The 14,553-nt window shown below is 48.2% G+C and overlaps 2 long non-coding RNA genes across 3 annotated transcripts; both read right to left on the bottom strand.

The window, feature by feature from the left end:
• Positions 1-9,349: 9,349 nt before the first annotated feature.
• On the bottom strand, positions 9,350-10,390 carry LOC135387203 (uncharacterized). The gene is made up of 3 exons (XR_010420934.1): positions 9,902-10,390; positions 9,563-9,766; positions 9,350-9,484 (listed from the first exon to the last, which is right to left on the bottom strand). It is a non-coding gene; the product is annotated as an uncharacterized LOC135387203 (long non-coding RNA).
• Positions 10,391-11,797: 1,407 nt separating this feature from the next.
• On the bottom strand, positions 11,798-14,108 carry LOC135387202 (uncharacterized). Of its 2 annotated transcripts, none has more exons than XR_010420932.1 (3): positions 13,387-14,108; positions 12,092-12,158; positions 11,798-11,992 (listed from the first exon to the last, which is right to left on the bottom strand). It is a non-coding gene; the product is annotated as an uncharacterized LOC135387202 (long non-coding RNA). The 2 variants fall into 2 exon arrangements; XR_010420933.1 differs by having other exon boundaries at positions 11,798-12,158; positions 13,387-13,551; positions 13,714-14,108.
• Between the last annotated feature and the right edge of the window lie 445 nt (positions 14,109-14,553).

Raw genomic sequence — 14,553 nt, 5'->3', positions numbered from 1 at the left:
CTAAATCCGGCATTGATCACATGTATATTGCTCTCAGTCTATTCTTTTGCTAGGTTATTTTTCCAGCGATTTGAGCACACATTTGAATCACACATCACAGACACAACTACTTGCTCACATCTGTCGCACTTAGTCTAAATTGTATTATGTTGCAGGTATCCATGACAGAAGACGAAAGTTCAGGGAGTTCAGAACAGTCCTCTTGTGATTTGTAGTCGTTGATTACAAAATTTTCCGAAGTTCAACAGCAGGCACTTGGGTTGCCGTTCGGCAAACACTGATCTTGCGTTTCCTCCCTCCTCTTTTATTTGTTCTAATAAATATATCCCCCCATTTTGCCCGCAAAGAAAGGGCTAGTGAACGAGTTAGTACTCTTCTTCTTGCAATGTGAAATGATATGCTTGGTTTCAGTGGCGTCGGAACTATTTTTCCACTGGGGGAGCGAAAAAAGGTGCTACCGTAAACATCATCGTCATCATCATGACTTATTTTCCTCGAGGGCTCATGCTGGCGTTGTACAGGGTTGCTACATAAACTGTAACCGTGCTCCCAGCAAACGACATGTGCATATTTGTACAGTAGATCTAAAATAACATTGCAGAAGTGTTGTAATTAAATAGCGCTTGGTGGTGGGCTAGTTGGTATGAGTTCAGTGCGTCCGGCTTTTTTTACTTCTGCGCAGTGCCTAGACCTCATGGCAAGTAATGTGTAAGGAACTTCGGGCACTTGTCCCCGGGAATCGTCGCGGTATGTACTTGTATGGGGACTGGAAGCGAATATCGTCTGATCCGCAAGCCTTCTGCGAATAAACCAGACTTTTCTGGGGCGGTCTGGAGCTCAGCAAGAATGTGTCCCTTTGACTGGGTGTCACGCTGTCGTTATCACTCCAAGGCGGCTCAATAAGAAAAGCCGGATAAATTACAACAGCGGGTAACTTTGGACACCGGTACGGTGGAAAGTGAGGAGCCAGCAACCAGGTTAACAGATAGAATATTTTACTATGACAGGTGAACATATACATACGTAATATGAAGACAACACGCAAGCTGCGATACATAGAGAGAGAGAAATACATGATGACGATGATATGGGGATGACTTCCGCTCATTGAGCAGAATGCTACCCCATTGCTACTGGGGGAAAATGAGAGGATGGTGATGAGGATGATGCTGACGACGCTGACAGGGTTTTAGAGAGAGTCGATCAGGCCGGTAGTTTGCAGGAATTTGATGAAGGGTCGTAAGACGGACATCTGCGTTCGTGTGTCCCATGGTCCCAAAATGAGTCTGAGGTCAAGGGGTCGGCTGTCAATCCGCGCAAGGTCATTTGCCAACAAGTGACGCTCCCTCCTATAGGTGGCACATGCGATGATCACATGGTCCGCGGTCGCTGGCACACCACACTCCGGGCACAAGGGACTACTGGCACACCCTATCTGGTAACGGTAGTACGGCGAAAAGGCAACATTCAGCCGTAAGCGATGTAGGAGGGACTTAATGGCGCGCGGTAGAGATGTCGGTAAGCGACACGAGAATGTTGGGTCTACAATTCCCAGTGTGGTACTGGCCGGGACATCCCGACGCCATTGTTCGACGGATGACGGGCATCCCAGTCACGAAGAAGGGACCGTCTGTCCCCCCTTGGGAGTACAATCGGGACACACTTGCCCTGGTGGTGAGCGGCCGCTGCGGCAGCGTCGGCAACGTGATTGCCAGAGATCCCGCAATGACCCGGAATCCATTGAAAAGCGACGGTGTGGCCGTGGGCAGTTATGGACTTCAGTAGGCGTAGAATGTTTATCACAAGTGTGGCCAGTGAGCCGCGGAGACCTGAGGTTTTCAGGCATCGAAGAGCTGACTTGGAGTCCGTACAGACTACCCATCGCCGTGGATCGCAGGTGGCCGCATATTGTAAGAACAGCAGGATTCCGTACAGCTCGGCTGAGGTCGAAGAGGTGCGATGGGACAACCGGCAACCCCGGGTGAGCGGTATCGAGGGTACCACAAAAGATGAGGATGACGAAGTTTTCGTTGAGGAGCCATCCGTGAAGACCGTGCAGAACCCATCATATGCGGTGCAGATGAAATCCATAGTCAGTTGCTGTAGTACGAGGTCGGGGTAGCTCCTTTTGTTGTCCGTGATCCCTGGGACAGAGGCGGTGACGCTTGGCGACGGAAGTGTCCACGGGGCCGTGCTTTCAGCGGCGGGGCTGATCACGAATTTCGGAACGCGGGATTTGAATGACATTATACATCCGTGGATCGGCGTGCTGCGCCTTGCCCGAAGTTTCCGGATGAGCGGGTGGTGGCGATGGTGTGCAATCAGGCGGAGATACTGGCGCACAGTTTCTGTGTTTCGGAGAACTTCAAAAAGGATGTCGCGGGCTTCCGCAACCACTAGCCTTGTCTCGGCCCCGCGGGGGACACCGAGGCACACCCGTAGGCTCCGTGCCAGCATAGCGCGGATCCTCTGTGCTAAGGTGCTGGGGAGATCGTGAAGCACAGGCAGACTGTAGGCGACTGTGGCGCGAATCAAGGCGTTATGCAGCATCAGGAGGTCCTTCTCATCGCGTCACCACCTCATTCCAGCGAAGTGACGGATGACAGCGGTCCAGCGCTGAACTTTCTTCTCCATGCCATCGATGTGACGTTTCCAAGAGAGGCTAGTGGTTAGAGTTACGCCGAGGAATTTGTGGTGCTGGACATTTATAAGTGGCCTGTCCCCAATGTGCAGACGGCATCGTTGCATGGATTTGCGGGAGAAGGAGAGTGCCGCACTTTTCTCCGCTGATATTTCCATCCCTGCTCGGAGCAGGTAAGTGTGAATGTCGTCCAATGTAGCCTGGAGGCGTTGTCGAATGGCAGGGCGAGATGTACCAGTTGACCAGATGCATATGTCGTCGGCGTAAAGGGACAAGTTGACCTTCCTTCGAATGCAACTCTTAATGCCCGCCATTACAACATTAAATAAGAGCGGGCTCAGGACGCTTCCTTGTGGAACACCCTGAGGGACCGGGAACAAGTCGGTGTCGCCTTGTGATGTGCGGACGAAGACGGACCGTTGTTGGAGAAAGTCCTGGAGCCAACATAGTGTACGATGCGAGAGACCAGCTTGGTACAGATCATGCAAGATGGATACGTGACTGACCGTGTCATACGCCCTTTTGACATCAAGAAAAACGGCGACGGAAATCTTCCTGCGCTGTTTACCAACTTGCACAGCTGTGACGAGATCAACTACAGAGTGAATTGAGTTACGGTAACGGCGAAAGCCGCTCTGCTCCTGGGGAAAGAATCCATGGCTCTCAAGCCACCACTCAAGCCTCCGTAGGACCATTCGTTCCATGACTTTGCCCAAACAACTGGTGAGGGTAACTGGGCGAAATGAAGACAGCTGAGACGGGTGCTTTCCTGGTTTCAAGAGCTGCACCACCTGACCTACTTTCCACTCCAAAGGGACCTGTCCGCTTCTCCACGAATGGTTGTACATGGCTAACACAGCCTTGAGGGACAGAGTATCCAGGTTCCTAATAGCAGCGTAGGTGATACCGTCCGGGCCAGGAGATGACTTTCTACTCGAAGATGATATCGCCGTGAGGAGTTCGTCCATGGTGAAATCCATGTCGAGAGGGGGTATTGATGGCATAATCACCTGTTCAAGGGTAGACTTCAAGCAAGCTGTGCCTGCCCGGTACTCAGCACAACGACACACGTCCGCAGCTCTCGTAATGAGACGACAAAATTCTGAGGCAACCAGCTTCTCCGAAGAGGACGTGGGTAGGGCCAAGGACCCTAAAGGATTTCTAACTGGATGAGTTTCCTTCAGGCTACGTGCAATTCTCCAGATCCGGGCAGGGCTTGCAAATGGGGACAGTGTCATGCAAAATTGGCGCCAACGCTGACGGTCAATGTCCCGGAGTGCCTTCTGTACCTGTTTGCTGGCGCGTCGTGCTTCCTGGATGTCATGAATGTCGCCAGTCCGCCTAGCTTTGCGCTCTGCACGTCGCCGGAGAGCTCGGAGCTGTTTCACCCGGGGGTTAGTGCCTAAGTGACCAGGGATCAAGCGGACTGACTTGGTAGAGAGCGCCAAAGAGCGAACAATCAGCTTTCCGACATCGTTTACCGAACGCAGGGATTCAGCGTGTTCCGCCCAGGCAGTCCGGAAAGCATGCCAGTCTGTTATCTTCACCATTCTGCAGCCAGATGCCGGGGGGTAACGGTTATATGTTATGTAAATGGGGATGTGATCGCTCCCCCTAGAATCTAGATCGGTGTACCAGTGTAAGTCCCTACAAATGTCTTTAGAGCAAAGAGAGACATCCAGGACGTCAGTAGAGAACGATCTGCCGATGAATGTTGGGGAGCCGTCGTTAAGTAGATGAAGGTCAAATCTCTCAATGATTTCCAGCCGATCTTTCCTTTGCGATCGGTCTTGGGGCTGCCCCATACAGGGTGATGAGCGTTTATGTCGCCAACCACCAGAAAAGGCGGATCTAAGTCGTCGAAGACGGTCATCAGGTCAGTCTTCGAAACCGGTACCGATGGTGGTATGTATAGACTAACAACGGTAAGAGTGATCTTGCCGAGACGAACGTTACACTTTACGCAGTCAAAATGCAGACACTGTGACATTGGCACAACTGCAGACACGAGGTCCAGGCGGACAAACAAGACACTCCTATAAATGTCCGCGTCGCCCTGAGTAACCATGGCATACCCGCTTATGCTAAAGTCCTTCTTGACGTAAGCTTCGCTGACGGCCAAAAGAGGAACACGATGTTTTAACAAAAAAAGTTTGACGTCAGGGAGCTTGTTTCGCAAACCGCGTGCATTCCACTGAATTAGGGCGGCACGCTTATATATTTGCTCCATGGCCGGAAAAGCATATGTCCATTACCATCAGGGCCTGCACTTCTGGTAGGTTCGCAGCCTCAGGGCAGCATGCCACAATTGCTTTCAAAGCGGCTAGAACTAACCGCAGAATGGTGCTAGTGCCAGTGGCAGTATCTTGCGCGGGCTGGGGCTGCAATTGCCTTATGCAACGTGGTGTCTGGGGTTGAACCTGAGGTTCAGGCGTCTTCCTTGGGAGCCGTACCAGATCAGCGTAAGTTGAGCCGGGTGTGGCAGCGGTTGAACGTTGCTGCGGCAAGCTACGGCTTCCCTTATCAGCCTGTGCTCCAATCCTGTCACACGAGTCGGACCGGGGCTTTGATCGCATAATTAACTTTTTGGGGCCCACTTCTCGAGGTGACTTAAGGTCTGAGGCTGCACATTCTGCAGCACGAAAACGAGGCATGTAACGAGCGTCTTTAACAACAGGAGGCTTGTCGGCTGTGAGCACCCGAGCTTGGAACCGTCTGGTAGCTGCACGCTTTCGTGGGCATACATATCTCTTACCAGAGGTGTGGCTTTCTCCGATGTCTATGGCGTTTGATAATCCTGTAACGCTGCTGCAGGCGAGGCCTTGATGGCGCTCCCTCGACGTTGCCACTGCCGACACATGAACACAACACCAGTGCGACGTTTCGTCTCAGTCCATCGCACTTGTCGTACTACAGGTCTTACACGCCAACTCGAAGTGGGCACCCTGGCCACAACCGAATGAAATCTGTGGCTGCGCCTCGCAAACCGCCATTATAACAACCCTCTGTCTTCAACCGGGCGGTTTCTTGGCATCCTTATTTCCCCCAGATGGCTGGTGTCTTGCGTGCCTTTCGCTATTCCCGTTTGCGCCTCTGTCCCCCCACCACACCCCGTGGATTGAGTCTAGTAATGCTCGCGCCTACCGGTACACACTTTCTGACTGATTTATTGCACTTGGCACCAGAAACCTTGCCATGGTCAACTCCAGAACCCAGTGAACCGGACATCATTCGTATGTAGCTCTTCTCAAACGGTCTCCGCACACAGTGACAGTGGTAGGCTCTCTGTTTATTCCTCTCTAAATTTATGGCCGCCGAAAGAACACGGGCCATTCCGTTAGACCGTAGAACATCACGACACTGGGCTGACACTGAGGGAGCCGTGCTCCCCCATTCGTAAATGAGGGGGAGCCGTCGCTCCCCTTGCTCCCCCTGTTCCGGCGCCCCTGCTTGGCCGGTTTAACAAACGAACAAAAGCTTTCCTTGCCGTATGAATTATTTTAAGTGACAGATACCCAGGGCTGGCCCGCCCGAGGAAGCAGTGAAACTTGAGACACTTCCTCGTTTCGCTCGAGAGGAAGAACCACCTGAATGCACTCAGTGTAGCGAACCTCTGTCGGTTTTACACAAACTCATCTCATGTCCATCCAGCAAGGCTATGCAGTACTACGCGTAAAACACATTTACTTTATAAAACTACGAGCACATGTCCACATTCCACATCATCCGCAGCTAGAAGAATCCCCAGCGGCCAGTGCGCGGGAAGAAGCGACCTTCTCACGTGACATATGACGTTCGTCGAGAGGCGGAGCCCGTGTGACTCCAACTACAGCCGAAAAGAGTCTCCGGCGAATCGGCGTGCTGCCGGTTCGCTGATTGGCGCGCCGCTGTCGGTGAACAAAATTTAAATTTTTTCCTGCGGATTTTTCAAGTCAACAGGGTGAAACCATGAGTTCCTGGGAATAATATTGCGACTGTCCCATAGACCGTCCAGTTATTATGGCGAACTGGAGCTTCAGTTCTCAGCAACAATGAAACAACAATGGTATTGGCACCGCCAGCAAAACATGATAGCAACTTCGAGGAGTGCATTGGCAAACACGGAGTAAAGATTGGGAGAAAGAAGACAAACATGCCAGTGTGAAGTCTCCCTCACAAATGCCCATAGGCCTGTTGCGCTGGGCCAGGTGGCGCAGCAACTTTGTGTGTCAGCGCCGCTAGCGGCGACCTTTTCAACACACGGCCGCTCCCTAGCAGACGACACTCAGTCTACGCTGGATAACTTGGTGTGGCGTTATCGTTTATCATCTGTTTTCCGGATAGAACAAAAGTCAAAAGGATCGACAAATTCTTTCTAAAAAAGTCGCTGAAACATGTGTACAATGCGCGGCACGATGTACATATGCAGAACGCGTGTATGTCGCGAATGACGCTGTTTGTTAAGGTGTTCAGTGTGCTTCTCTGGGGGTGCACCAGTAAAAGTATAAATTTCATTCTGAGAAAAATCAGGCTTAACAAGAACGTGGCAAATATTAATTCGCAGGGTGCTCATCGAATTCAATGGGGACTTAACAAAACGCTCGCTGTTATAATTGAAGATAGTTGAACAGTATTAACGGGACATCTAAAAGAAACACAAACTGTTTTGTGGTTCAACACCCAAATAGTTGCTCTTTCCTGGGACCTCTGAGTGAACTTCTCGACTATTTAGATTTGGAATCAGCTATCATATGTCCGCCTCGTTCAAAGAGACGTCTAACTTTTACTTAATGCGTACGGAAACGAAGGTTGTGCACATATACACGAGGCTATATATTGTATATGCATATGTTTGTAAGAGTCCGCAAGAGCTCCGGCTATATTTTTCTTTGTATATGTATATATGGAGTTTCTGGTGACGACGACCCAGTGAAAGAATTGATAAAAACAAGTCAGCTGGTGAGTGTAATTAATGACAGTAAGACCCGAAGACTGGGGACGACGAAAACAGACACATACAGATGTCTCCAAACTCTGCCTGTGTGTGTCTGTTTTCGTCGTCACTAGACTCGAGATCTTACTGTCACACAGCGACAATTATCCGAAGCATCGGCTGCACAGTCGACTTTTAATATAAAAAGCGGAAAACTGCAAAGCAAATACAAGAAAACGAAAAGTATATATGGTCAAAGTTTTTGTGTTCTATTTCATTAGAACAGGTGCCGATATTTGTCTACTGCAATAATTATACCTGTATATTACATAGCCGCAATGTAAGTCTATGACTGAAAACGGTAAACGGCGGCAGCAGTCAGGAATAATTATTTCAGGGCTTCATATTTTAAGAATTAGCTAGTTCTGGAGTAGATAATACAGCCGTCTGCATATCGCCGGCAGCCGGAATAGCGCTGCCAGTCGGGGACATTTCTTTCGGGGACATCTTTTTCGGGGACTTTTCTTGGGCGGGCAAGTTTTTGCCGTAGCCATCTTCTTGCTGTTATGCGTACGACACAACAGCAGTTTGCGATTTTTAGTAGAGTTCGATTCCATTCTAATAGAGTTCGATTTCGGAAAAAATAAAAAAAGAACGGCGCACTCTTTGACGCGTCCTACCCGTTGCTATCAGTTATGCATACGGGGCGAGAGCGGCCGCGTGTCGTAGCATTCCGACGGAAGGGGTCAAAGTGGCGCTCCAGTCGCCCTCCTCAAACTTTAGCGCAACAGCCCTATAGGCCTGTTGCGCTCAAGTTGGCCCGGCGACGCGAGTGCCAATCGGGACCCAAGCGGGAGCGGGAGCAGTGACTGGTCCGCACAGCCAGGCAGCCAAGCATGTATCGTGGTTAAATATGCCGCCTTTCAGATTGCCAACGCACGGCAAGCCACAACACAAGTCGGGCACACAGTATTGTTGTGTCGTTGGCTACCATAACAGATTCCAAAACGTCAAAAAATAAGGTTTTGTCGCTTCCTCGGAAACCCTTGGGAGACAGAAAGGCGGAAAGCGTTAATTGCGTCTACCGTAAAAACGCCGCGAAGTTTCCGCTCTGCATTCCACCTGGAGATAATGTAGAGTTATACCCAAACAACTTGCGGTAGAAATTTACTTGGATATATTATTATTGTTATATTATTGGATTATTATTATTATTATATCACAAATTTTGCCAAACAGTTAGTACTTTATATGCAGATTAGAGGGAAATATTAAAGGCTTACTGTGGGCATCGACTCCCGCCGGTTCTCCTTCTTACTGCTATGTTCGAGGGTCTTCGTGCAGTGTGATGTTTACTTAAATAAAAGCAATGACCTTACTTACTTACGTTCTTCAAGAGACCCGCTATGAAGCTACCCCTGGCATTTTTGTTGGAATGCTATAATGGAACACCGTGCGTGTCCCTCTCATGACCTTTAGAAGATCAAATAGATTCTCCGTTTGCTCTCCCGTTACTACATTGTCGAAAATGCCGTTCAGAACCTCATTACAGTCCCACTGTAAGGCTCCCCTCTGTTCAGACTCAAGGACCTCAGCGAGTGGACAAACTATGTCTGGGTACGCGTGAATGATATCACCAGGCGGTTTTCTTTTTGCAGCGGGAGACATTGGGTTGATATACCTACATTACACAAACAAGGAGAAATATATCAGATGCAAGCTGTTTATTACCAAGAGCAATAAAGCATTGTTTTGAGGCAACGTACTAGGTACACGGTACGATACTGGTTGATGAAACATATAAAATGCTGAAGAATAACAGGGTAGCCAACGATCAACGATGCAGCAGGGTACAGCAGCAGCATTCAGTAGAGAAAGATCATTGGCAAATGATCAACGATGCAGCAGAGATGACTGTAGCCTCATCAGCTCTAAAAATACAATATGAAAGGTCTGCACCAGAGCTCCTGCCTAAAGGAAAGCACATTGTCCACATTATACATACGTACTCGGAAATAAGTCGGCGATACCCTTTGTCATGTCACGCCTGCGGCTTTGAGCTTGGCTTGCCCCTCTTTTGTTGTTGCCCGTAGATGTGGCGTCTTCTTCCTTGTTCAGGTAGCAGCAGACTGCTGCCGCGTGCTTACATTTTCCCGCAATTCCCGCTTTACAGGTACACGACGCAACATAAACTGTCACGAGCACTTGGACACCTGTGATGGAGAGGTACCGAAATTGAGTTAAATAAGCTTTCAGTGCGGGTAAAATGTGCATTCAATGTTTTTCTGATCAGGTATATCATTTTGATGTACAGTTAACAAATATTACGTACGATCACGCCGACTCACCTCGAACCGGACGCTATAAACCACGCTGTCCTTCACTTCTTCCGAAATGCATTAACGACGATTTCGTTACCGTCCGATGCTTCGTCGACGCCGAAAACATTGACTAGTAACTTGCCCAATCGTCAATGACCTCCAGCTTTTCAAACCCACGCAGGATGCGATACATTGCTTGCTTGCGCCAGAGCGAAACCCGCGAAACCGAAACACTCTTGTGCGGACCATTGTTTCGATTTGCTTCCACATGCGGCGCTGTCGTCCGCTGATCGCAACGCCGCCTGGCCGAGAGCTACAGGCCCATAGCGCGTTCGCGATTTCTCGTGGCAGTTCAGGCTAGGTTGGGTTGGGTTAGGTTAGGTTAGCCAAACCAAATCTAAAGATGAACTCACACAGATTCCAACGCTGTCAGAAAAAAGAAAAGGAAAGAAAACTCGTTACATCAAGAGGCAACTTTATCACAGAATGAACATCCGCGTTCAAAAAGGATGGCAGTGCTTTGAACTATGAGAAGATAAAAACGTTATCTAAATGTATTCGTAACGCGATTCGCAAAGAGAAGCGGATATATTTTGAAAGACTTAAGTCGAATTTGGGGGCAATTCAAAGCTATTGTGGAAGTACATAAAATCTATGAACAAGGTGCCCTTGGGCATTCCTGCAATTAAAACGCCTCATGGTCTTATCGATAACGACCTTGCTAAGGCTTGTACCTTAAAAGGGACGGTCTCGTACAGCCGGGACGATTCTGAAACTTACCCAAAACTGTATTCACGAGTGCTCTACAAATACAACCGTGAAAGTTTCATTCGGAATAACGCAGCCGTTTTCGAGGAATTTGTCGAAACACATCGTAATAGCAGACGACGGAACCTGCGCTTCCCTCTCATGTAACGTCACGTATGACGTCGACCCGCGGGTGGCTCTGGTAGTGCGCCCATTGGCTGAGCAGAAAAGAAAGCAGCTGTGTGCATTCGGCGCGGTTGCCATGGCAGTTGTAAGTAGCTGGGGTCGTAGGTAGTTGACGCACGACGTAGTCATGTCTGACAGCGAATTTAGCAATAGCGACGAATCCCTGTCGCTCAGCGGTGACGAGAATGATTTCATTGACGTCGATCGGCTAAAGGATATCGACGATCCTTACGAGGCTGACCCTTTGCCACAACAACGTGGTCAACAAGTGGAAGTTGTAGACGATATTCAACTGATTGACTTTAGGTACGTAAGACTGTTATACAGTAAATGCGCACATTGAGTCGTTTCGTGACCACTTCTAACTTGCACAATCATTACAGGTGCATGTGTAGCCACTGCTCGCCGCAGGAGGTTGACGAATATGTGTGTTGTATGGCTGTTGATCGCGTGGTGCCTGTTAACGGCGCCGGCGTTCGCTGCATCACGCAACATGTGTTGTTCCCCGACTTCTGTACACGCCGGGAACTTTTGATAGTCAACGGCGCTCCGTATCGGCGACACAGCCGTGAGCTACGGCCACTGGATCCGAACGACAACAGGTATGTCGTATCAATTTTCCATTATTGGGAACGGGAAGGCATATGGGATATGTGGATGGAACAAAGGCACAAGAGTTGCAGGGATTGTTTAACAGACCGTCACGCGACATTTGTCCTCACACACATATAAAAAAAAAACGTAGGATTGATTTGCATTTCAACTACTTTTGACAGGTGCATCAGATATGCAGCATACGCATGTTTCACCAATTGGATATGGGGGTACCTTGGCCCAAGGAACAGGCGTCAGATTCCAGGCTGTGTTGTGCGCAATATTCGGAACCTGTTCCCATCTGCCACGTACACAGGCTACTTCCCGTGAAAGGTAATGTACTGTTTTTGTTACACAACTTTTTATTTGCATTCAAGAATGTTATGTTCCCCGGTCCTTACATAACATTCCAGCATTTTGGCTCTTCATCCTATGCATCACATGCGCCTGTCACCATTTAATTGGTACCGAATGGTTACAGGGATAAAAAATTGTTCCCAACACCACTGCAGGAAGAACATGGTCTTGGATGGACTTCTGAAAGATGCTGTTCTCGGTATCCACCCCAGGAAGCATTGGAAGGTTGTCAACCTGGTGGGCAGAGGCATTCCTTTCATCGTCAATGTGCCAGGAGGAGATGACAGACACAAAGATCCACAAAAGCTGATCTAGATCGAGATCTTCACTTACCCCTCGTCTAAGGAAAAAAAGGCCCTTTTCAGGGCCATCCCACGTGTCTGTAGCAAAGACCGTGCCTCTGCATAGAACAAGCCCTTATCTTCATTACTTTGCATCAACATTTCTAGGAGAACATGGTGGAAATTCCCACAAATAGGGAAAGCTTCAATAGAATACCAGTATGACCAATAGACAGCTTTACGCAAACACGCAATGCCATAAGATTGGAGCTACTGATTCTATTGATGAACATAGCACATTTCCAAATCTTTCTCTCACACACTTTTTTTGCATTTCTCTACTACACATGCATTGTTTCTTGCAGGTATCACCTATGCAATAGTGCGTAGTTTGTCAAATGAATATAGGAGCAACTTGTCTGAAGCAATCAGGTAGGAAATTTTCACGGCTTACAGAGTTAGGAACCTTTGTAGTCTGGTGTCAATATAGGTTGCTTTCCATGGTTGTACCCAGAGGGTGGGCAAGGAGGGGTTATGGCCCCTCCCTGGAGCTTCAATATCACTTCTGAAATTTGTTTACTTCTTATCCATACAGGGTGTCCCAGAAAACGTGTCATTGAATTATAATAAAAAAAATATGCCACCTAGAATCATGCGGTCAACGGCATTTGTTCTTACTCGGTTTTCGCCAAACCCTGATGTGAGTGTCATATGTATCGTAAGTTTAATTGTGTAAATATTTGCGAACTGAACTCGGAAATTTGCCAAGTAAAGGTCACTTTTTTACCCCACCAATATGAAGAGTGTACCGAATTCACTCAAGTTCATGATAATTGACAGAGTTATTCGCGAGCTATCCCATCGGAAAAAATAGCCGAACATCATGCTTTTCGTAGCACAGAACCATAACGCAGGACGACTTTTCGAGCGCAATCGCTCTCAGTCCGACGAAAGGAGGTTCCAAGTCCAGCCCACAGAGTGATAGTAGAAAAAGTAACAGTTCCTGAAATTGGAAGAGGGAAAGTGCGATCCCAACGAAAGTCGGACGCGATACGCCATACCTGTGTTCTCTTTCTACGTTGCAGGTGTGAGCTGGGTTTCCAACCTCCTTTCGTCAGACTGACAAAGATTTTTCTGAAAAATCTGTCTGCTTTATAGGTGCATGTGACATAATGTGATAGCCAGACTGTGTTTGCAGGTTTAAATTTTGTAAAGTCAGAAAGAATCAATAAAAATATAACAGCATTTCAAAAAGAGTTCTACCAGGAATTTGCTACCACTGATGGCCCCATAAAGTTTCTGCATTGAAATGTACTTGGCATAGCACGCAAAGATACACGTTTTTACCTTGACTAACTCGAAGTGTACAATGCGACTGGCAGTGGTCTCCAGTAATGTATACGTGCCATAGAGATCCGTGTGACCCGGAGAATCACACCTCCCATCACCAGCAAGTGTTAAAGGCACTAGGCGCAGCTCCTCCAGCAGTTGTTGCTGCTTCGTCTCGTATACCTGTAAATGAACAGCGCTTATATTAATGTATGCTGTATGCACTGCATATGATTTTGCACTCTGTGACTTTGCACTTGTAGTAAGACATATTGCATGAGAGGACTGACTGATGTCATTTATAAGTCACACAGTCAGCTTATCCTAAATATCAGACATACTCACATTGTTTACTGCAGGAAACAAATAACATTGCTGCGTTTTGTAGAACTGGGACCTCCTGAGTGCTGGGGCTCCCATAATTTTCAGCATTCGGAGGGCTTTGGCAATGTTTGTACCAGAGAAAAGTATCCCGCAGCACAGCAAAACATTCCCCAGTGGCCTATTGCCCACCCATGGCTGGCTGTACCACAGCCTTTCTTTTTGGCAACCGCAAGTCATCTTTGCTCTTACATAGGTGCCCTTGAGAGTGATATCAGCCTCAACATCATCTCGCTGGCATGAAGGACACACTGATAGCAGCTCTCTTAAACAAGATTTCGCTACGATAAACAGCCTCTCATCTGCAGCACACCTAAAAGATATATAAAACATGATTTTCAAAATTCAAAATGCTTCATTGTGGCACAATACACTGTATTATTGACAGAAAGTGGGCAATTGCTCACCAATCCATGCTGAGACCGGACATTTGCTCACTCGTTCTATTCTTCACCTTCTTCTTCTTCTTCTTCTACCAATGAGATAATGGCCGTGAGCCACTAAGGGAGATTGGCCAGGACAAAAGGGGCGTGAGATGTTTGTTTATGTCTGTGCAGTAATGATGGGGACTAAGGCCAAGTCGGATCCAAGTAACTTATGACATATATGACATGTGATGACTAATGCAGGAACTGGATATGCACGTATGTAGGAATATGCGTATGGCGACTATACAGGGCCAAAAGGATGGCTGTATGAATGTGTGTGTACGTGAAAGTGTATGAGAGTAGGAAGGAAGTGCCTAGAAGCGGTTGGAGAGCACGATGTAGGATGCAAGACCCGCTACCACAGCCCTATGACAGA

Source organism: Ornithodoros turicata, chromosome 3 (genome assembly GCF_037126465.1).
Source record: "Ornithodoros turicata isolate Travis chromosome 3, ASM3712646v1, whole genome shotgun sequence".
Lineage (NCBI taxonomy): Eukaryota > Metazoa > Arthropoda > Arachnida > Ixodida > Argasidae > Ornithodoros > Ornithodoros turicata.
Note: the sequence above shows the minus strand (reverse complement) of the source record. Positions and strands in the feature narration are given on the sequence as shown.